The sequence below is a fragment of the Ambystoma mexicanum genome, chromosome 5q, assembly GCF_040938575.1.
Source record: "Ambystoma mexicanum isolate Mex_15411 chromosome 5q, UKY_AmexF1_1, whole genome shotgun sequence".
Lineage (NCBI taxonomy): Eukaryota > Metazoa > Chordata > Amphibia > Caudata > Ambystomatidae > Ambystoma > Ambystoma mexicanum.
Window position 1 is genome coordinate 456,660,622 of NC_090933.1, and position 24,118 is coordinate 456,684,739.

Here is a 24,118-nt window from a genome sequence, read left to right on the forward strand (position 1 = left end):
GGTAGATCTGCACAGGTATGCCCAAGAAAGAGACTTTGATGGCGATTTTGGTTTGGAAGGAGTGGAGGGATTGTGGTGCGCTCTCAATGTCTACAGTTTTGCTGCTATACTTACATTTTGCAGAGAAGTGGCCAGTTTCCCAACTGTTCATGTTGTCATCGTGCATTATGGCGGCATGCATTTGGGTTACATGGCTTTTTCCCTTTTTTTCCATCAACTGAAGAGGTTGATGAATGCAGTGAAGAGTCTTTTTCCCAGTGCCGAGGTGGTTTTCTCAGCTATACCACCATGAAGATTATGGGACTAGCATTATGTATGTTGTTCTCAGCCAGAGGGTGTAAGGGAACTCATCAACTGAAGCCTGTGTGATTTTTTGTCCGCTCGAGGGATGTTCTTCTGCAACAATGACATAATTAATTTCGAAATGTGGAGTTTTTCCATGCAAATGGCATTTCTTTGTACAGCATTAGTTATGCTCTTTTGTTTGCCCATCTACAGGAGGTGTTGAAAAGTTTACTGTAAGATTGTGAGGAGGAGAAGAAGAAAAAAGGAAACCCTATAAAAACCGAAAATAAAGGTGTTTCTCAGAGCCATCACTAAAGACCAAATCCCCTACCATGTTTCAACTTTCTTCTTCCTTGCCCGCACACAGCACGAAAGCCACATCCGGGGCTTTTGAGGATGGCGGGCATGGAAATGGCACTGTGGAGGCTAAGGGATTACACAATAACACTTCTGGGTGTGGTGTCTATGCAGAGAAATGTTGTAGATATCTGATAGAGTTACATGGAGAGCTCTTTAATTTGATTGGTGGATGCGGGTGTGACTATTTAACAGTACCCAATGAGGGTGTGCTCGAAAGAAGATAGTGGAAAGGGAAGAAGGACTGTTCCTGCTATACTGGGCCGTGGCCCTCACGGTACTAGGGGAAGTGCACGTGCCATATACTACCATTATCAGCATGCCGTCCATGAGAATGGGATAGTGGGGATTATCGGTACTGAGGGTGCGCTTCACAGGAAGGGGCATTAATACTTCACTCCATTACTTTGCGTAGTGAGCCGGTCTGACATGGTTGTCATTACTTGCAAATGTAATGTAGCACAGCAGAATTGGTCTGAAATCTATTATAGCTCAAATCTATGCAGCCCGCTACTCTGTTCTTAAAAGCTACAAACAGAATGCAGAGCAGCTCTGGGGTGTGGCCTTTTGTAGGGCTGCTGTGGAGACCTTGCAACCGGAATAGAGACCTATATCGTTCAACCAAACATATACATGTGCAATGGCACACTATGGGGTGTTTGTAAGCGTACACTTTCCCATTAACACTCCATAGATTGCAGAACATTGCAGTTTTCCACTGTCCGATGCTCTGTATAGTGTCCACGAAATAAGGGCCCACCTGCAGCCTGGGTGTCAATAACATCTGTGATATCATCTTTGATGTCCTGGGTATTAGTCTTAGCAGTGCAGGGTGGTGGAGCGAGTTATGGTTGCTTGGCTTACCATAACTGATGAATTTCTGAGGTTTTTCGGATTTACCTGTAACCATAATGCCCCTGTAACAATGTTTTTCCATTGAGTTTCATTGGTTTTTACTATTGCAACTTAACCATAACATCCCTTTAATAACTTATTTTTCACTGATATATACATAAATAAACATCTCCATTACAATATCCTCTTGTTTAACCACAACTATCAGATGCCATACATTGCCACCATGTTCCGCCTGCTCATATCAATTCCTTCACTCACATGCTATTAAAAATAACCATCCCCACTGACACACATATACATTATTAGTGTTTCACTCAGATTCTATTAAAAATAGCCACCCCTTCTCACACACCTATGCTTTCTCAGTATTTCACTCAGTAGCTATTACAAATAGCCATCCCTGCTCACACACCTATGCCTTCTCATTGTTTTACTGAGATGCTATTAAAAATACCCAACCATAAAATGCAACACATTTCCCTACATCTAAACCTACACTATTTTACAAGCACTGCTACGACATTTCATGTAGTGGCAACATATTACACCTGCTCACACCAAGTTACACTTTCCAATATTGTAGACATATTTTGCAAATATTGTTTCCTTATAAAAAGAAAGGCACAGATAGTGGGGATTGTCAATCACCCATACATTTTTTTTTACTTTCAATAACAAGCGGCTAAAAATGCTTTCATATTCAACTATTTCTCTGCAGGTTCCTTTACAATACCACTGTTTACTGTGGTGAATCCTGTGAGATCATCATGAGCACCCTGGTATGGGACTCCTCCCATGTGGCATGCGGAGGGCAACCGCACCTGATCCTGACACTGGGCGTGGTACTGTGGGGGAGGATCACATGGGAGCAGACTCATGCCATTGGGAACTGGTGACCTCTTTGACTCACGACTCATTCTCCCTGAAACAATGATGGCTTATTGGAAAGGCGAGCAAACCAATGTAACTTCAAGATCCATAAAGCCTCTGACACTGGGACAAGGAAGAAGGACCAAGAGTCAATCAGATCAGAGGTGCTATTGAACTGTATTTGTGTTCTAGGTGTTTTAGAGCAAGGCACCTGAGCAGGACATTTAAACTCAAGAATTAGCTACTGTTGAATGGAGACACAGAAGGAGTAGTAGAGGCAGTTAATAGTTCTGGGATTGCTGTATATGCAGAAATAAGAGCGCCAACTGAAGAAGACCTGGTACAAAAAGGCATGCAGCATTGAAGAGTGTGCGCAGCACAAAGCGGCGTCATGGACGGCCATGGAAAGCGAAGCCCAGCCATATGGGAGATATGCTCCAAACCTGACAGGAGCTGCTTCGGTGAGCAGGAGGAGGCCCAACAGAGCCAGCAGAGCTCCAGAGAAGATCTGTGCAGACCGCTAAAGTTATGCAAGAGCTGGCAACAGAGTGGGCAGAATGAAAACGTTTTGATGAAGCAGCAGAAAGTGAAGCGTAGACCCCAAAGGAGATCAGTGAGTTAGCCTGAAGTTAAAGGTGACAATGGGGCATTCTGAGCAAGAAATTTCGCAGTAACCAATAATTTTGAATATCGAACAAACAAATTAAAAAGGCGACAAGCATGCAATTCACCTTTTAAGGGGTACCAACTTTGGGAAACCTGTAACCCACATTGCCAACAGCCATGCGACTGTAAGGAAGCATTAAAAAGGCCACAAGGGTGCAGGTCCCCTTTTTCAGGATACCAATTTGGGGAAACCTGTAACCCACATTGTCTAGAGTCAAGAGACTATAAAAAGAGGCAGCCATTGTTCAGCACTCCTCACATGGGAAACTGGTGTGGAGAACCTTGGAACAAATATTGCCACTAAGACCAATTATAGTAGGAATTTTTCTTCCTGTCAGGCGAGTGTACCAGGAAAGAGATCAATAATAGTTAGTCCTGGTAAGCGAGTATACCAGGAAAGAAGATGTTTTGAAGTATGGTTGTGGCAAAAAGGTGTTGTGAAAAGAATGTGTTTACTTTATTATAATATAGCACTGCCCCTTCCCATTCCAGCAATGACCTCACATCTATCTCATCCAGGAATAAGAAAAATATAACCACAGGCATCCTTTGGCCTGGTTTTATAGAGTTTAATAATAATGAATAAGGTAACACCACAGCATAAACCCTAGCTATTATATGCTACATAACCTTTCTAAAATTGCAACAAAGTTTGCCCTGATCATGGTCACAGAGGTCAAAACGTTAAGGAAGAAGTGGGTCACAACCACTATCCTTAAGTAAAGAAATAAGATTCATAACCTAGAGCATAAATGGAGACACAATCCTCTTTTTAAAAAAAACTGTTTATTAAAGTTTCTAATTCAATCAACAGAACAACAACAATACCCCCCATGTACTGAATTTATAATCGTCTGTTCCCAGTTGCAGCCCAGTCCCCACATGAACATACACTTTCACCCCTTTCTTTGACAATTTCATGCATGTGGCTATGTAATGCATGATAGGATTCCAGTCCAGTGTCCAATGTTAATGGGTCCTTCTGTGTCAGGCGGCAGCAGGTAAGTCATGTACATCAGGGTGGAATGTCATCCGGGGAGGTTCGCACGTTGTTCAGGAGAATGTTCTATGCCATCCCCTTATCCTCATTCCCTTACTTTCTCCCCAGTTCTTGTGTAATCTGCTGTTCTGCTGCCACCCACCATTGAGCATCGGACAGCCATTTTGTCAGCAGGGGGATTTGTTTTTTTCCCAACAGATTGATATTCTCTGCTTCACTAACAACAATAGGAAAACTGCAATTAACTTCCTTTGACCACTCTTCTTCACCCATCGCACACCCCATTAGACAAATTTTAGGAGAACATTCCAGATGGCTTCCTATTTCAGCATTTATTTTCACCATCACACTGTTCCAGTCAAACTGTATTATTGAGCATGTCCACACCATATGCCCAAAGCCTGCCGAATCCTGTTTACACCTGGACATTGATGTGAGTTATCGGAATGTATCATATGCAATTTCTGGGACATCATATAAAAGTGGAGTAATATGTTAAATTGCATTAATTTGAACTCGGCGTTGCTGGATACTTTGCTAACCTGTAAGCATATTTTATTTCACTGTTTCCCTTCGGATGTTGTTCCCATATCCCACTCTCACTTTTCCTTTACCTTAAGCTCGGGCTGGGCTCTGCTATCGTGTAATGTGGAGTAAAGTCTAGATAACTTATTGCCTATGGTGTGTGTGGTGTGAAGGGCCTGGGTGGTTGGGGTTATTCTGGTACAGTGCTCCAATTGGTTGCAAAGGCCTTTGTCAGCCTTGCATAATTCAGGAATTGTCCTCAGGCATCTGAAATGTATCTGCCCATTCTGAAAATGTCATCAAGCCGCCCCCTCAAAGCAATTATTGACTGTGCAACAACTCTGACTGTGCTTAATTAGCCACCCTGTGTCCCTTATAATGCCTGCACTTTAGCTTCCGCCCTCAAGGGTATGTCAGGGCTGTAACTCTCCCCTCACAGTAACTTTAAACGGTTCCATGTAATAATGTCCCTGCAAAAATATCGCCATGCAAAAAAATCGCCGAAAAATGGCCGTTTTTTGTGGGGACATTATTACATGGAACATGCAGGGGACACCCCCGCAACCCCCAAACCTTTTTTTTTTCTTCATGGGGAGCGGGGGACACCCCTGCAATCCCCGCTGCCCCTGTCCCCATATATATGGTCACCCAAATAATATCGCCACGACTTTTTCCCGGCGATATTATTCACGGCGAGCATATATATATATATGGGGATAATATTACCTGATACCCTTTAAACATGCCCTTTCCATGCCTACCTGACCACCCTACTCATATGATGCCTCAGCCTCATTGGTCTGTCTCCAAAGTAGTTACATCCCTTTATGATATCTGCTGGGTTGCGGGTTGCAATTTTGACACTAGGAAATATAGCTCAAAGTCTGGGAGGGCTAATCCCCCCTCCTGGTGCATCCCGCGCAACGTGCAAAGTGCTGTCCAGTGTCACTCCCACTTCCCCACAAGAAGTCTGGGATCGTGCTGTCTAATAATCGGAAAAAGGGAACCTTCGCAATGTGCAGAATATTCGTAAATTGGTACAGAAATCTGAGACAAAGGCCATTTTTTCGTGAACGCGATCCTGTCTTCTATGTTAGTGAGTGCCCTATCCATGTTGTACTGAAACGTGTCCACTGTGGAATGGTGGATTCCATCCTCCAAGTCTTACTCACACCATTGGGCACCTGTCACATTGCTCATACTGTCTGACCATTCCACAAAGCCATGCATTGCAGGCATCTATCATGTGGCTCATGCGGTTTGACTGCTCTGTGGGATCATGTGCCCTGCAGCTATTCAGGGGGAGCCAGTCTTATCCTGGGGTATACTGTGCAGTTAGTGTCAGTCCCTGCCCTCCACTATCTCTTCACTGGGGCTGAGTCAAGTACCCCCACCAAAAACTCCACCCCCATGCTGCTATATGTTGGGAGTTGGAAATTGCAACATGTGCAGAACCAGTAAGGATGCCTTTACCACAGAAAATCATGCAAACAAGTTATCGATTAAGAAAACCTTAAATGCATTCACAAAGAAATAATGGCCTTTTGGATAAAGTCCCAGTAGAAGTGTGAAAATGAGTGAAAGAGAAGACTAGTGACGTCATACGGAGCAGATGATGACACACCTGGAAAAGATGCACGAGGCAGAAGAACATAGACGTTCTATAAGCTCTGAAGAGGAGGTGGTAAAGATGAGCAACATTTTGAGCTCGAGATGAAGATGCGCATGCTACAGAAAAGCTGACGAGCATGTAAATCAGTTTACACTTGTACAGACGCAGTAACGCAAGTAGACAAAGTGATATTAAGGCTGGCTACATAGTGAATAATTTGCGGTGATGCGCCAATGTATAAAACATAGGAATGTATAGAACCTAGATATTCCACAGTGCACTTTAAGCAAGGCTGAAACCCTGTGAATGGAAAGCGTTTTCGGCGTGGCGCAATTGGAAAATTACTGTTGGTGAGAGAGAAATTCAAGAAAGGCTTGGCTGGTCCTGCACCAGGAAGATGAGGTCACAGTGAGCCTGAATTACAATGAATGTGAGCAGGGTCGGATTGGGTCGTCGGCCAATCGGCCCGTGGCCGATGCAAAATCATGGCTGGAGACCTGGGGGCCGGTTCCTAAAGCCTACGAGGGCCGGTTTTGGCCTAGGCATGGGCTTCACTGTGAAGCCTTCACACTTTAGGAACCAGCCCCCAGGGCCTCCACCTCGCCGGACGGATGCAAGTTGCAAAGGATCTGTAAGTAATTTACAGATCCTTTGCAATTGCAGCCCCGCGCCCGCCGCGACACTCTGGCGCCATCAGCAGTCAGTGTTACAAAACACTGGGAGGGAGCAGCAGGGCTGGGCGGGGCTGCCTCAGCCCAGCCTACTCCCTCCCAGTGTTTTGTATTACACTGGAGCCAGGCTGCAATGTATTGCGTGGGGGGCATATCATTTTTGAAAAATTGCCTGCGCTTTAGGGAGTTTGGGGAGGTCCCTTGTTGGGCGCCTGCCATGCACTGGCCCCGCAGGAGACGCTGGGCACAGACTGGTGACACTCTCCTCTGCTGGGCGGATGGGACGGTGGAGGAGGTGGGGGCTTCATTGAGAAGGTGCACGTTCCCCTCTCGTGACATCACCTCACCGCTTATATAGTAAAGAAAAGCCCCAGTGCTGCCTTTATGGTCCAGGTACAGAGTGCACAACCCGCAAAGCTCGGAACTGATTGGGCGGAGAATGCAGCACCAGACACCTCTTATCACTGCTCACCCCTTCATGGACATTTCTCTCTAGGAGCCCGACGATGGCAGCTCTCAGGATCCCGCTGGCATGCCTGATGCTCCTGGCTCTCTCCTCCGGCGGCTTGGGTGCAGGTACGGTCACGGTCAGGGATAGGCTCGGGCTGGCCACCGCCCCCAGTCAGCCCAGGAGGGCACAGAGCGGCACTCAGGCAGCCACCAGCCACCCAGGCCAGCCTGCCGGCACAAAGGCGAGAGACCCATCAACCCCGCAGCCCAACACCACCACCCTACACGCCCGCACCACAGGCTGCCTGCCTGCTGCTGCTGGCAGCGGAGAGAGATGCAGACGGCCCTGCTGAGAGGAGGTAAGATCATACTAGTAACCATTCCATTCTTACTTGTGTGATGACTGTGCTGCCAGAGGAGGGCACTCCCCATCCCCGTTCACAATGACTAAGTTTGCGGATGTGTGCAGCTCTTGATTTCCACATGACAACAAGTGCTTGCCATGCATGCATATTTAACAGCTAAGAAGTGTTGTGCTTCAAATGTAAGCATTTCAAGTATGATATTTGGTTTGTTACCAGTCCATGGAATGCAGCCAGGGCTATTTTCGTCAAAGTGGTTTGAGGTAAAGATTTTTCGCACTTGGAAAGCACGCAGCAACATTTTCCTGCCAAAAAAAGATGTTTTCAGAGCCTGTGAACTCATTTCCAGAAAATGTTTTGGGTCATTGGCTGTCCCGCCTGTCCCGTAAAAGGCCAAAGCTGAAAGGGTGACCACGGTCATTCATGTTTGTTGTTCGACGGGGTGGATGTGCACTGCAGCACAAAGGCGGCCTGTTGGGTGGAGGGAGGGGACCTGCGCTCTAGTCCAAGTGTAACATTAGGAGACACTCCTCCTTACACCCTTCACTGGGGGTTGGATGTGTTCGAAGGTGCCCTACATTGTTATTTTTTGCAACACCCTGGCAGCTCTGCCTTCTTCTGTGTTCGTTCGCTCGCCGGGGTGGTCGGTCAGTGGGTCACCCATAAAAAGCGTGAATTATTGGTTCCTGAGTTCTCATCCTTTCTCCTTCCTGTTGCTTACACAGGCAAGCTCCAGTTTCCTGGTCTTTACATCCACTTAACACTAAAACGACAAGCCGCACAGAGATGTTGCTAAATGCATCAATGAGGGAGCATGTGTTCAACAGATCTTCATGTATGTGGTATCTCTCTCTTGTGATTAGTAAACACAGGCCCAAGCAAGAAACATTCCTTCGAAAAACAGCTCATATTTTTGCAAAAAACATGCATTTTACATAATATTTTAGCAAATGTAAATGATAACTGATGACTCACAGTAGTAATACACCTTACGAACTACATGAGAAATATTTGACAATAGCACATCAAGTGGCCATTGACTTGTCTTCATTTGTCCACAATGAATGCTTTGTTGTAATGTGTCTATTTTTCCCATGTATGAGGTAATGAGTGCTCAGAGTATGGGATTTCCTGTGAGTGCGCTGCTTTCCCTATTTTGCCAACCTCTGATCTGAAGCCTGAAATGTAGATGCACACAGGCTCGAAATGCAGCCATATTTGCACAAGACCTGCAGATGAACTTCACTGGTCTGCTGTTAAATCTAAGTTACCAGTTTAATGGTATCCACCACATAATAATTGCTCATTTTACTATAGCCGATATGATAGCTCAGTGGCTTGAGCGCTTGCTACTGCGATGTGTGTGTCTCAGCCTTTCACCCTTCTTAGGTCGATTAATGAGTACCAACACAGGTTGGGTGATATTGTATGCAAATTTGTTCTTGAAAAAGGACCTTAAGCGCTATACAATAACATATTATCATTTGGCCTTGGACGTCTGCTTGCATTCACAGTAATTTGACAATATGGATCTATACACACAGATATTAATGATGCATATCGTGATCCATTCTTGTATGCAAAGTTACGATATTTTATGAGCTGTGATGTAATGTGGCAAACTCATGAACGCTCTATAAGTAGCATTTTCTGTAAAGTCGTGAATTGACACGATTCACGGATGATGGTTTGAGGGCCACTTTTTTTGAGGCGAGGGGTGGGCCACTTTTTTGAGGCGAGGGTGGGCCACTTTTTTGAGGCGATGGGTGGGCCACTTTTTTTTTCAGTGTCCGGGCCTATTTCTTGTCCCAGTCCGACCCACATTATGTGAGAAAGAAACAAACTTCTGTTTGAAATGGAATTTAAAAACACTGAAGGCATCAAGAGTTCATCATTTAATAGAATTAAATGCTGCAAAAGGCTTGGAAATGCGTTCTCCCAGTCACATGGCTAGATCAAAATAGAGATTGGGTCGAGATACACTGTAGCCAGAAGATACTCCATTGTATTTCTCAGGCACAGAGAGGTTCTACAAGGCCAAGTACAAAGCCTAATTGACTGGCAGACTGCAAGAGGGATTATAGATGTGGGACTAATTGGAAGGTGAGGCATGATCACGCCGACATTTCATGCACCTGATATGGTAGATTGCATGCTGCTAGCATGGGAATATTCCAGTAGGGCACAAAGGTGCCAAACCAATGGTAGAGAGCCATGAATCAATGAGCCCTATAGTTGTTTATAACCAATGAAGTGTTGACTATTAGAGTGACACGAAAGATGATTTGCACTTGGGATGGGCTTAGTTGCCCACCTGACAGTACAAACCCAATCACTTCCCCAGTCAGTATGGAACATATACTTAGATGTTCCCTGTAATCCTATCACATACCCAAGTAGGTTTTTGCAGTTTGCCACGTAGTGTGACGTCACTTATGATGAGTTTTAACTATAAAAGTTGTGTTTTTTATGAGATGCGCTGAGAGAAATCGAGCTAACGTCCACTGAAGCCGTTGATGTCTGTTGTAACTCCCTGTTTTAAACAGCAACGAGTTTTGCCAACTTCCTATGTCGGTTTGATTATTGATGTTTCAGCATCCCCATTCACCTCAAAGTATTGCTACCTCGTCTTAAAGGGCCCTAGGTCTATGGGTTCACTAACAAACACACCCCCAGAGAGGATCAACACTGGCAGTCTCAATGCACCCAGCTGTCCGGTCCCCAGGAGCTTTCTGGACTCATAGAAGTACTGTCCCTTGGTGAGTCATATGTGTTGCCAGCAGATCTGCTGTATGGGTGCCGGGCATTTCCTGTTCTCAGCCTCTGACCTTCCTGGGGATGATCATCTGTGCGGCCAGGGCACTTGCAAGAGGTTGCCACCTTGACCCCCGCCTTGCCACTCCCCAAGTGTATTGGCCTTCCCTGGTGGAGACTCGCCACTTCTAGCAAGTTAATCTAGCCACATGTCAAAGCTGCAAGATAGACGGCTCTGATATGGTTGGAATTTGGGTAATGATTGCTGGGGCAGCCCTGCCATCCTTGGTCTAGTTGCAGACACGATTGATGTGTGGAGCCACTCCCCTGCATCCGGCCGCCTCTGCACTTTGGAACTCCCTACAGCTCACAATGGGTGTGCCGCATGGCTGTGACAGATGTTGTACTGGGTTGTATGAGCAGGATTGTATTTGTATTGAGTCATGCTTTATTTTTAGTTTTTAGGTGTAGGATTGCTTGTTAACATATTTGTGGTAGGTGAGCAGCCTCGTACGCTGCAGTCTGTGCAGCGGTACGTTGAGGAGGGTCCGCCGGACACGGCCGGCCGGGTTATAGCTGTTCCTTTGCGGGCCATTGGCTCAAGGGCTCCCAGCAGCCATCTTGATGTACCACGATCAATGTAGCGCATCCTTAATGCATTGTAGATGTCGGGTAAATGCAGGCATTATACACACTGATCTTTGCTGGGGAAGGTATCCCCAGGTGCCTGCACTTTCCTCTGCATAATGCTCTGCAGGTTTTGGCTAATCTGGCTCACAAAGAGGATGATAACAGGATTACTTCTGGCTGCAGCGGGAGACTCCCGGATTTAGAATTGCATCGGTCACCGGCTGGTCATGCCCCCCAACTGGAGAAACAAGCCTAATGAATTTAACAACCTCACCTTGAGAGTGGAGAGACAAAAGTACAAAAAAACCTATAATTAGGCAAAAATTGATTTCTGTGACCAGCTGATTGATTCAACAAAAGAATACTGAAAAACTAAATTCCTGTACTCCACATCGCCCTGGTACATACACCCCAACATGGTGTAACTCGCTCCAATCATATTTCTACAATAAAACAGTTAGCAAAAGGACACGCAAGCGGCCGCCATGACATGAAATGCACCATCTCATGACAAAAATATCTTCCAAAATTACACCTCAACTAATGCTACTGGCCTCATTTAGTCTTTCGACTTACAGCCACTCCATTGCATAATACTAAAAACATTATTTCCAGCCTTGAACCTACTACTTGTGCAGGAAATCGATGTCCATCTATGGTTGTGAATCATGTGTTGATCTACTTGCCATTCCACTATAACCCAAGTTGTCAATGCATCGTTTCGGGATGGAGTTGCCCCAGAAAATCTGAAACAGGTGTAGGTAATTCCCTATATTTAAGAAAATAAACCTGGATCTGGAGGTCTGCACCAGAGGCACTGAACTAGTGGTGTTTGACATAAAAAATACCTTTCTTCTTGTAATGGACTAGGGCGTTTGACCTCTTGATATTAGATCTTTCAGTTGCATTCCATACCCTGGATCACACCATCCTGCTCCAGCAGTTTCAGCATACCATAGGTGCTTATGAGAATGTCATTGCCTGGCTAGCATCTGTCTTGAGCAAAATAATCTCTCAAATCAGATAAGGCACCACTAAATCTGATCCTGTCACTGTCAATGTTGTCGTGCCACAAGGAGCGTGGATTTATTCAACCTTTATGTACAACCATTGATTTATATCCTGCTAAAATCTGGAGTTGAATTCCAGAACTATGCAGATGGCACACAAATTATGTTCAAACTGGACAGAAGGGATGAACATAGTCGTTACAAAATCTAACACATTTTCTTATGTATACAATGCAGGATGTCTGATAACTAGGTGGCGCTCAGGAAGACAAGATCGATATTTTAATCACCAGTCCTCTTTCCTCATATTCAAATGCACTAACATTCTACCCTGAGTTTACGTAGATTTGAAGTGTGTACTGCAGTCTGTGATTATACAAGGTGGGGACCCAGAAAAGGTCTGTGTGATTATAAATCCCTCATTGATCAGAAGAAAAAGAGTTACTGGAACCTTAGTTGACAGAACTTGTTAAGAGATGCTGAGAATATCTTGTGAGGGCTGTGACCCAGGGCTTGGGGAAATACACATCCCTAGTTGAAGCCAATATCTCAGAGGAGGAGTGGGTCTTCTCTCACTTCTCACAAGATTCTTGGGATAATGAGGGTGACAAATATTTGTCCCTGCAGAGAGAATGAGTCAGGTTTCTGGTGCTGATGAATCAGTAGTTAACTTAAGGTGGCTTTCAGGTTCTAAATAATAATTGTTCATTCAGGAGGGGAAGACCTCATAATGAATAACAGGTTTATTCATCAGATTTGTCTAGCCAATCAGAGGCTTGTCATCAGATTTGTCTAGCCAAAAAGAGTTACTGGAACCTTAGTTGACAGAACTTGTTAAGAGATGCTGAGAATATCTTGTGAGGGCTGTGACCCAGGGCTTGGGGAAATACACATCCCTAGTTGAAGCCAATATCCCAGAGGAGGAGTGGGTCTCTCACTTCTCACAGATTCTTGGGATAATGAGGGTGACAAATATTTGTCCCTGCAGAGAGAATGAGTCAGGTTTCTGGTGCTGATGAATCAGTAGTTAACTTAAGGTGGCTTTCAGGTTCTAAATAATAATTGTTCATTCAGGAGGGGAAGACCTCATAATGAATAACAGGTTTATTCATCAGATTTGTCTAGCCAATCAGAGGTCACAATTCTCCTAAAGGACGTGTGTTCCCCTAGATGAGGCATCATTGTCTGTTCCTTTGTGGGTTCTGCAAGGCTGAAAAGGACGGTTTTGCACAGGGCAAGCTCACACTTGGTTGGTGTATTTTGGAATATCTGAGAAGTCTTTTGGGGGGTTTTAAGGAGGGTTATCTGTTTGTTGTCGGTCATTTGTGTGGCTACCGCCTGTTTAGCATGTTGTAGAAGCCATTTGTGTGTTTCTATTTTTCTATGTGGGTTTTCAGTGTGTGATAGTGTCTTGTGTTAAATTCCCCTTATAAATAAAACAACAGTTTGGCTTTTCCTCTATTAACCTTCTCAGTTACAAGTTAAATCACACAACTAAATATATCCCCATAGAAAACAAAAAAAAACTGTTTATACTTTTCCTTGTGTGCGTTTATTGTGTACTAGCTTTTGTACTGGGTTGTATGAGCAGGATTGTATGTGTATTGAGTCATGTTTTATTTTTAGTTTATAGGCATAGGATTGCTTGTTTGTTCCCTTATCGGTTGCATAGGTCACTTAGGATTGTGCTGATTCTCTCTGGTTCTCGGGGTGACCATTTTGGGATTTTGGGGCTGTGAGCACCCTCAAACAAGGAGAAAGAACAGTGGGAGGATCAGCCTGCAGATGTAACAAAGAAGGTGGTGCACATAAAAGAGGGTGGGTCAAAGGCACAGGTACAGAAGAATGTGGTAGAGGAGGGGCCCCACCATACTCCTTTCATAACAGAGGGGGTAAGCCAAGAAATTCCACAATGAGTGGTGACCTCCACCTCCCTACAAAGCTCAGAGGGGGCTTTGTGTGGGACTATTTTGTCTTTCTTTCAGGAAAGACAGTCCATTTGGGGTGGGAGCTTGGGGCCTCATCATGGTGGATGGCTGTGGGAAATGTTTCAAGAGGGTGAAAAGGCGAGGGGGACAGGGGACAGAACCATAGGGATTAAGGTCATGATGATCCATGTAAGGCTTGGGTGCACAACATACGGCCCGCGGGCCAAGTGCGGCCCGTGATGCTGCTGCATGCGGCCCGGCAGGGTTGAAGACTTTCCTAATGGAAGGCGGCCCGCAAGCAGCAAAGTTCGCCCTCCATTAAGAAAGTCTTTGTTTTCCTTGCCGGGCCGTGAGTCACGTAGTTTGTGTGTGTGCTGCCAGGGAAGCTGGGGCTCAGTGACCTAATCTGCCCTGGCAGGGCTGCAGAGTACGGGGGGCTGCGGGGCCCTCCCCCCCACGCCCTGGCAGAATGAAGTCGGGGATGAGACCCCCCACATCCCTCCACGGGCCGCACAGAAGAGAGGCAGTATGGATTGCCCTTTGTTCCATCCATATTGTCTCTCTCTGGTGGCCCGGGTAAAAGCCGGGGGAAAAACGATGTGTAAAAATGGAGGGACGGATGCAAAGCAAGAGGCTCTTGTTTTGCATCTGTCCCTCTATTTCTAAAAATCGTTTTGGGTTGGGTATACTTCAGATGTAGAGGTACACCCAACCCAAAACGATTTGGCCAGTGCCAGAAGCCTCGCCAGCGTTCCAGCATGTCTGGGTAAGTACATGGTGGGGGGGCTGTATGTTTGTGCGTGTGTCTGTCTCGGCTCCATCCTGACTGTGTTTTTTGTTTTTGTATGTATGTTGAGATGCAGAGGTGGGGGTGTGTTTCGGGTGTGTATGGGTGTGTTTGTATTTGTATGTCTGCATTGTATGTTGAGATGCGGAGGTGGGGGTGTGTGTCGGGTGTGTATGGGTGTGTTTGTATTTGTATGTCTGCATTGTATGTTGAGATGCGGAGGTGGGGGGGTGTCGGGTGTGTATGGGTGCGTTTGTATTTGTATGTCTGCATTGTATGTTGAGATGCGGAGGTGGGGGGTGTGTCGGGTGTGTATGGGTGTGTTTGTATTTGTATGTCTGCATTGTATGTTGAGATGCGGAGGTGGGGGGTGTGTCGGGTGTGTATGGGTGCGTTTGTATTTGTATGTCTGCATTGTATGTTGAGATGCGGAGGTGGGGGGGTGTGTCGGGTGTGTATGGGTGTGTTTGTATTTGTATGTCTGCAATGTATGTTGAGATGCGGGGGTGGGGTGTGTGTCGGGTCTGCTTGAATGTGTTTGTGTGCAAGTGCAGTGTATGTTGAGATGTGGGGTGGGGTGTGTGTCGGGTCTGCCTGAATGTGTTTGTGTGCAAGTTCAGTGTATGTTGAGATGCGGGGGTGGGGTGTGTGTCGGGTCTGCCTGAATGTGTTTGTGTGCAAGTGGATTGTCTGTTGAGATGCGGACGGTGGGTGTGTGTCGGGTCTGCCTGAATGTTTGTTGTTGTGTGAAAGTGCATGTTGAGATGCGGGTATGGGGTGTGTGTTGTGTCTGCCTGAATGTGTTTGTGTGCAAGTGCAGTGTATGTTGAGATGTGGGGGGGGTGGTGGGGTCTGGTTTGCATGAATGTGTTTGTCTGCAAGTGCAGTGTATGTTGAGATGCTGGGAGGGTAGGGGTTGGTGGGGTGGTGTCGGGTCTGCCTGAATGTTTGTTGTTGTTGTGTGCACATTCAGTGTATGTTGAGATGTGGGGGGTCCGGGTCTGTATGTGTGCATGCTTGTGAGTTTGTTTGGTGAGTTGGGGGTGGGGGGTTTGTGTGCAGGGTGTATGCTTGTGGGTTGTGTGCTGAGTTGGGGGGGCTAGAGTTTGTATGGGTGCATGGTGTATGCTTGTGGGTTTGTGTGCTGAGTTGGGGGTGCGGGGTTCAGGTCTGTATGGGTGCATGGTGTATGCTTGTGGGTTTGTGTGCTGAGTTGGGGGGCTCGAGTTTGTATGGCTACATGGTGTATGCTTGTGAGTTTGTGTACTGAGTTGGGGGGTGGGGGTTCGTGTCTGTATGGGTGCATGGTTTATACTTGTTTGTATGCAGGGGTGGGGGGTTGGGGTCTGTATGAGTATGTATGCATAGTGCATGCTTGGTGGCATGGGGCATAGTGTTTGCATGAGGGGTGGGTGTCTTGGGGCATAGTCCTTGCATGAGGTGTGGGTGTCTTGGGGCATAGTGTTTGCTTGAGGAGTGGGTGTCTTGGGGCATAGTGTTTGCATGAGGGGTGGGTGTCATGGGGCATAGTGTTTGGTTGAGGGGTGGGTGTCTTAGGGCATAGTGTTTGCATGAGGGGTGGGTGTCATGGGGCATAGTGTTTGGTTGAGGGGTGGGTGTCTTGGGGCATAGTGTTTGCTTGAGGAGTGGGTTTCTTGGGGCATAGTGTTTGCACGAGGGGTCGGTGTCTTGGGGCATAGTGCTTGCATGAGGGGTGGGTGTCTTGGGGCATAGTGTTTGCTTGAGGGGTGGGTGTCTTGGGGCATAGTGTTTGCATGAGGGGTGGGTGTCATGGGGCATAGTGTTTGGTTGAGGGCTGGGTGTCATGGGGCATAATGTTTGCTTGAGGGGTGGGTGTCTTGGGGCATAGTGTTTGCATGAGGGGTCGGTGTCTTGGGGCATAGTGTTTACATGAGGGGTGGGTGTCTTGGAGCATAGTGCTTGCATGAGGGGTGGGTGTCCTGGGGCATAGTGTTTGCTTGAGGGGTGGGTGACTTGGGGCATAGTGTTTGCATGAGGGGTGGGTGTCATGGGGCATAGTGTTTGGTTGAGGGGTGGGTGTCTTGGGGCATAGTGTTTGCATGAGGGGTGGATGTCATGGGGCATAGTGTTTGCTTGAGGGGTGGGTATCTTGGGGCATAGTGTTTGCATGAGGGGTAGGTGTCTTGAGGCATAGTGTTTGCATGAGGAGTGGGGCCATGGGGCATAGTGTTTGCTTGAGGGGTGAGTGCCTTGGGGCATAGTGTTTGCATGAGGGGTGGGTGTCATGGGGCATGGTGTTTGCTTGAGGGGTGGGTGTCTTGGGGCATAGTGTTTGCTTGAGGGGTGGGTGTCTTGGGGCATATTGTTTGCATGAGGGGTCGGTGTCTTGGGGCATAGTGCTTGCATGAGGGGTGGGTGTCTTGGGGCATAGTGTTTGCTTGAGGGGTGGGTGTCTTGGGGCATAGTGTTTGCATGAGGGGTGGGTGTCATGGGGCATAGTGTTTGGTTGAGGGCTGGGTGTCATGGGGCATAATGTTTGCTTGAGGGGTGTGTGTCTTGGGGCATAGTGTTTGCATGAGGGGTCGGTGTCTTGGGGCATAGTGTTTGCATGAGGGGTGGGTGTCTTGGGGCATAGTGCTTGCATGAGGGGTGGGTGTCTTGGGGCATAGTGTTTGCTTGAGGGGTGGGTGTCTTGGGGCATAGTGTTTGCATGAGGGGTGGGTGTCATGGGGCATAGTGTTTAGTTGAGGGGTAGGTGTCTTGGGGCATAGTGTTTGCATGAGGGGTGGGTGTCATGGGGCATAGTGTTTGCTTGAGGGGTGGGTGTCTTGGGGCATAGTGTTTGCATGAGGGGTGGGGGCCATGGGGCATAGTGTTTGCTTGAGGGGTGGGTGCCTTGGGGCATAGTGTTTGCATGAGGGGTGGGTGTCATGGGGCATAGTGTTTGCTTGAGGGGTGGGTGTCTTGGGGCATAGTATTTGCATGAGGGGTGGGTGTCATGGGGCATAGTGTTTGGTTGAGGGGTGGGTGTCTTGGGGCATAGTGTTTGCATGAGGGGTGGGTGTCTTGGGGCATAGTGTTTGCTTGAGGGGTGGGTGTCTTGGGGCATAGTGTTTGCATGAGGGGTGGGTGTCATGGGGCATAGTGTTTGGTTGAGGGCTGGGTGTCATGGGGCATAATGTTTGCTTGAGGGGTGGGTGTCTTGGGGCATAGTGTTTGCATGAGGGGTCGGTGTCTTGGGGCATAGTGTTTGCATGAGGGGTGGGTGTCTTGGGGCATAGTGTTTGCATGAAGGGTGGGTGTCGTGGGGCATATTGTTTGCATGTGGGGTAGGTGTCTTGAGGCATAGTGTTTGCATGAGGGGTGGGTGTCTTGGGGCATAGTGTTTGCTTGAGGGTTGGGAGCCATGGGGCATAGTGTTTGCTTGAGGGGTGGGTGTCTTGGGGCATAGTGTTTGCATGAGGGGTGGGGGCCATGGGGCATAGTGTTTGCTTGAGGGGTGTGTGCCTTGGGGCATAGTGTTTGCATGAGGGGTGGATGTCATGGGGCATAGTGTTTGGGGGTGGGAGCCATGGGGCATAGTGTTTGCTTGAGTGGTGCGGGCTATTGGGCATAGTGTTTAATAAAGATTGGGGGTTGAAAAAGCCTCCTGCCACACCACGCCCCACCGCGCCTTCCGCCTCACCCACATTTACTTTTTGGCCCACTATAGCCATCATGTAAGGTACTTTCGTCCCTCTGTCAAAATCAGTTGTGCACCCCTGATGTAAGGTGAGTAACTATGCAGCCACCATAACTTCTCCGACTAAATCTCAATTGTTGGTAAGCAGGAGGATCCTAGCATACCTTAGTGAGAGAGAACATCATGCCAGCACCATAAGGCATACTGTGGCCAAAATACTGCACCTTCCCGGTCAGCGCAATACCATATTAAAGATACCAGAAACTATGTCCAGAAGCAGGCCGCTTTTTGCGCTGACCCCAAATACAGTTAGGGTTGGTGTGCCACTAACATTATGAATCTTTGGGTAGGTACCTCTGGACTACCTCATGATGCATCCAGTGACCTACTGCCTTCATTGTGGGCAGTGGGGTAGCTGAGGAGAACTGGACCATGCAGTGGCATCTTGAGAAAGCATATGGAGCTCCACCACCCTTGCCTGCTGTAGAGAAAGATGGGTGGTGGAGCTGGAATTGAATGAAAGAGAGGTGCTAACACGAGGGACTGACCTTATCTCCCATTTGTTTAGCTATTTGTTTAGCCATACAATGGGGCACATTATGTATCACAACAAGACAACAATATGAAAGGCTCTTTGTAAAACCAATAATTCTTGGTAAACACAAATACATTAAAAAAAAAGAAAGGCTCTATGATAGCATTTGTGGGTGATAGAAAACTAATGAACTTCAAGAAATGGCTTCACCCTACGGAAGAACAGGAAAACACTTTACAATACCCATGAAAAAACCATGTAAGGTTAAACATAGTACTTTTTATATTTTTACTTCCTGACTGTCACTGAAGAAGACCACCTTGCCTAGATATGTCAGTGAACAAAAAAAAAAGGGGTAGTCAGAAATGTGATGTCATCAGTGATGTCATGAATGACATTTGTGATGTCATCTTTGATGTCATGATATTAACCTTAGCAGCTCATGCTGATGGGGTGAGTTATGATTGCTTACCTTACCAAAACTGGCGCATTTCAGAGGTTTTTCGGTTTTACTTGTAACCATAACGTCCCTTTAACAACGTTTTTTCACTGAATTTGATAGGTTTTTAGTAGCGCAAATTAACTATAACGTCCCTTAAACAAACATTTTTCACTGAATATAGATATAGATATCACAAATTTCATAGGTTTTTACCAGGATACCCTTAGTTTATATAGATCTACCATACAACATGCTGAACCCCCTGGCCCCTGCTAATTACTTCAATGTCCGCAGACTGGGCGAATGTCTGCGGACCTGGGCAATATCAACACTGTCCACTGTCAAGGGGTATCTTACAACAAACACACTGAACATGTTCAAAGAGCAGCATATAAATGAATTATAAATTAATTACATTAAAAAATAAATGAGAAGTAGAAACTGTATACGTAAGACATCAACAATGCAAGTAAGAACACTACATTAATTCCTATAGTTATAAACTTTCTTTAGTAGGATACACTAAAAAATAATTGATCTTTTTTTTACACTGAAATGACTATCACTGTGGAGTGGCTTGAAGAACATGTTCCCCGGGATGAAATGAGTGAAGACAGTGATACTACTAGTACACACTGCAGTTTTCAAAGTAAGCCAAATAATACACATTATTTCACATGTGCCTAACACATTATTTCTTTAACAGTACATACCGAAAATAAGAATAATACAAAACAGAAGTACTTCATGTAGTAATGGAAGAACAAACAGACAATGTGGAAAATCATCTAGTGCACTTAGAAGAAAAAATTGATCAATTAATGACCAATTTCATTATTTTGAAGAGCTTTGTAGAAAACCATATCATGGAAAATATTAAATATCACTGTCCCACATGTACCTGTACCCCTTCTCCATGCCCGAGTCAACTATCCCCTAACATTTCCCATCTCGAAAAACGTTATGATGAGCCCTCAATCTTTTCCTCCCCTACCACCCTACATGTAGAAAACCTTAACTTTCCTGTATTTGTCTCAATTTCTGCTCCCCCCTCTGTTTCATAATTTCTATATGTTTCTATATTAATAAAGTGATATGTATACTGTTCCTGTATGTGTCTGCGTTTAAAAAAAAAAGGCCATTGAGTAGTCCGCGGACGGCGCGACTGTCTGGAATGTCTGAACCAAAATGGGGGTGTCCTAAGGACACTTTGCAGGTTTGTTCTGTCTGCTTTGAAAATGGAGGTGTCCGTAGAACACATAACCTGACTGCATGTCAGCAAAATTGTGACACACCTTTGATTATTTCAGGGACACTAACCCTGTCCGGCAAACACCTGTGCCCATGCGCATCCCACCCTCGGGGTCCTATGGACATTGCGCATGTCCATAACTGTCCGCTGGATATGCGTCACACTTTTTATTAGTTCAGGGATCCATACCCTGTCCGTAGAACACCAATACGCATGCGTACAACCGATCACGCACAATAGGTGCCCTGCAGACAGCCATCCCATTCGCGAAAAAGTGTCGGTGACGTCATCATGTGACCAGACCCACGCTGAGTGCATGCCCATGACTGTGGACAGGGACTGTGCCCCCAGACACTAAAAAAGCAATTTTTTGAGCAATCCAAGAAAACATCACATTTGTAGAGGTCCCAGACTATGCCCCTACCGATCTGGATACTTTTTAAAAACTTTCTGAGCCCTTTTTGGCATGTGAAGTGTCCGCAGGCAGTGCGGCTGTCCGCAAAGCTCTCACCAGGACCCCCATAAAAGGCCACACCCCAGAACTGCTCCTCATTCTGCTTTTGGCTACCACAGAGAGCATTGCTCAATATTGCTGATATCCTATATTGGATTGGCTGCTGACCTCTGCCTCCTGTACTGTGTGTGCTGTGCCCCATTTGGAGAAGAACATTCTTCTGCCTGCTGTGCTGTCATGTGCTACATCCCAGATGTCAACCATGGCTTAAACTTCTGGAGCTGCCTCGTCTTCAGCACCAACCCCACCCCAACCCCCTCCACTACCACCACCTTCCCAAGGGACTAGAGAGGGGAACAGGCATGGAGATGTAGAGAGAGAAGAAGAGGATGTTGAGGGTGAGGTAGTGGAAGTCCTTACTACTGCCCGCCACTGTGGGTCTTGGGTGCAGAGGCTGTTTACCACCATTGGAAGGGTACGCAAGGCACGTGCAGACAAGGTGCGCTGCACTCAGTGTATCATTGTGCTCAGTTTTTGGCAAACCAGGTCTGTACAGCTACGGGAACACTTTCATGCAGTGATACCTAAGGTCATTCCACAGGGCGGCAGTTCTGAGGGTCATCCCCTTCGATTAAAGTAGTAGGTTGAGTTCCTCTACAACATCCTCTGTTTCTGCTCCTGCCACCACAAGAGACACTCCTGTGGGGCAGCGCATCCCTGAACCAGCCTCGCAGGCCATACGCGGTGCGGTAGACCCTTCCCTTTTCGAGGGTCACTGTATTGTGTATGAACTGCGACGCGGTACTCTGCAGGGGGGAGACACTTGAAAGTGCTTTTGAGGCTACAGTCTGGGAGCATGAGAAAGTCTGCCAGATACCTAAATGAGGCCCACCCAACATCTTCCTCTCTCCACCTGCCCTTTCTTATCCCTGCGGTTGATGCCCCTTCCTTACCATCCCTTCCTTTCCTTGTGTGTCTTGTTAAAAAACATCCAAAAAAATCAATACAAAACAACAAAAAAGGCTCTTTTCAAAGCCACCTATCACAGTTTGAAAATAAAAGTGCCATGTAATGCTGCAGGGCCCTGTGCATTTTTAGAAGTCTGCAGACAGTCCGCAGACATTACATTTTGGGGGTGTTGCGCTATCAGAACCATTGCCCTCTTTTCCGGGAGGAAGTGGTGGCTCTGAAAAGAGCCTTTTTGTGGTGTTTTTATGTGTTTTGAAAACTTCAAGTGGTCAACACCTACTGGAAAAAGGATTGCTATACTTCCAAAAAGGGTTGCAATGCATTTTGTATATTTCCCAGCATCAGTAAGATGAACTCCATCTCTACTAAAAATGTTTGTGCTACGAAACGTAATATTTTCATTGTGAAAAGAGGACATGCCAACATCTCTCAAAAAAGCACAAACAGCCTTGTTGACATTGCATCTCGCTTTTTCCATTTGTGGACCAAATGAAGAAGAACGCAGCCACATTTGTCTCTGCGCAATACGAGACAAAATTACTCGGGAGTTTGGAAACATGTCCATGACTTTCCCAAGTCCTTCTTTCATTGCAAACTGCAAGGAGATTCCAGAGACATGTCCTAAACTATTCCCTCCACAATGAATAATAATAATGTCTGGATGACGGTGTGTCATCAAAGTGGCACAAAAAGGAACCAAATCCAGCCTCTTCATTCCACACAATACACGCCAGTGCACATGCACATGAGGGAATCCAAGATGTGCAGCCACTCCACAGGGCTCCGCATGTACCTCCAACCAATTTATCCACAAGTCGCCCAAAATCCAGACACTCTGTCTTCTGAAAGACACAGCCATAGCTATCTACTCTTCTCTCAGGAAACAGACTTTCTGCCAAAGTCTCTCCTTACACATCACACCCAGTAAACATTATTGACCAATCCCTTGGCCTGCATAGTCTCATTTGCATGCATGCCAGCCACAAAATCCCTGTATGTAACACTTGCGATCCTCGGACAGCCGCAGTGTCCGCCGACAAATAGTGAAATCTGAAAAAGAGTGAGGGGGAAAGAAAAATTTAAGCAGTGTACTCCATGAGGGGACGGTGTTGCGCGCGAGAGAAAATGGTCGCTCTCGTGTGAGCTCCGGCGTGGACCAAGGCCGTAATGCCGACATAAGCGTTTGCGATGACCGGTTCCTGACAGAAAAACATCGGCGGAACAAACTGGGAAAGTTTGGTGTCTGGCAATTGCAAAATCTCAGAGGAAAACCGGTATCCGTATCCCACGTGCGGAGGGAAGCGGCACCTGAGGACAGCCGAGGAGCGAGAGGAGGAGCCTGGCGAGCGGCAACGCGGATACTCGCTGGCAACGGACAGCGCAACAATCAGCTTGGAAAGGCCGTGGGTGCTCCGCTCCTCGTTGAGCTCCCACGGTGGCCCCCCCATCAACCACCCTCCGCCCCAGACACTCAGCGATCATCGGGCTCCTGCGGCCCAGGAGGGTGTTGCACGTGGAACACACGCGGGAGCAGTGGTGTGCAGCCCGTGCGAACTGCGGAGCCCCCGGGGAGTGAACCGCAGAAGACCAGACAAACTTGATCAGATAAGTGGGGCGGCCATAACGGGGGGGAGGCACAGTGAGCAATATAACACCCAGTGCGGGACAAGTTTTATGCGTACCCCCAGAACGCCGGTGATCCTCCTCTCTTACCCTCCCCCAACGATACCTCCGTGATACGCATGGATCAGATTGGGGCCAACACGGGCTACCCGTGGACAACTGTAAATAACAGATACAACTCCCTATAACCACGTAACTCGACGGCGAGGCGTGGGCTGGCCTTGTTGGTGCGGGGCCATGGAATCACTTTATAGGGGGGCAGGCGGTACTCCTCCACTCGGCGCGCTCCCCCAGAAGTAAATCAGTGTATCACACCACAGAACCAAACCGTAGAAAAGGGCACATCGCAGTCCATATCACAGACTAATTGCCGCAGAGGGAACAATGCTAAAGGGCTTCGGCCCCAAGAAGAGT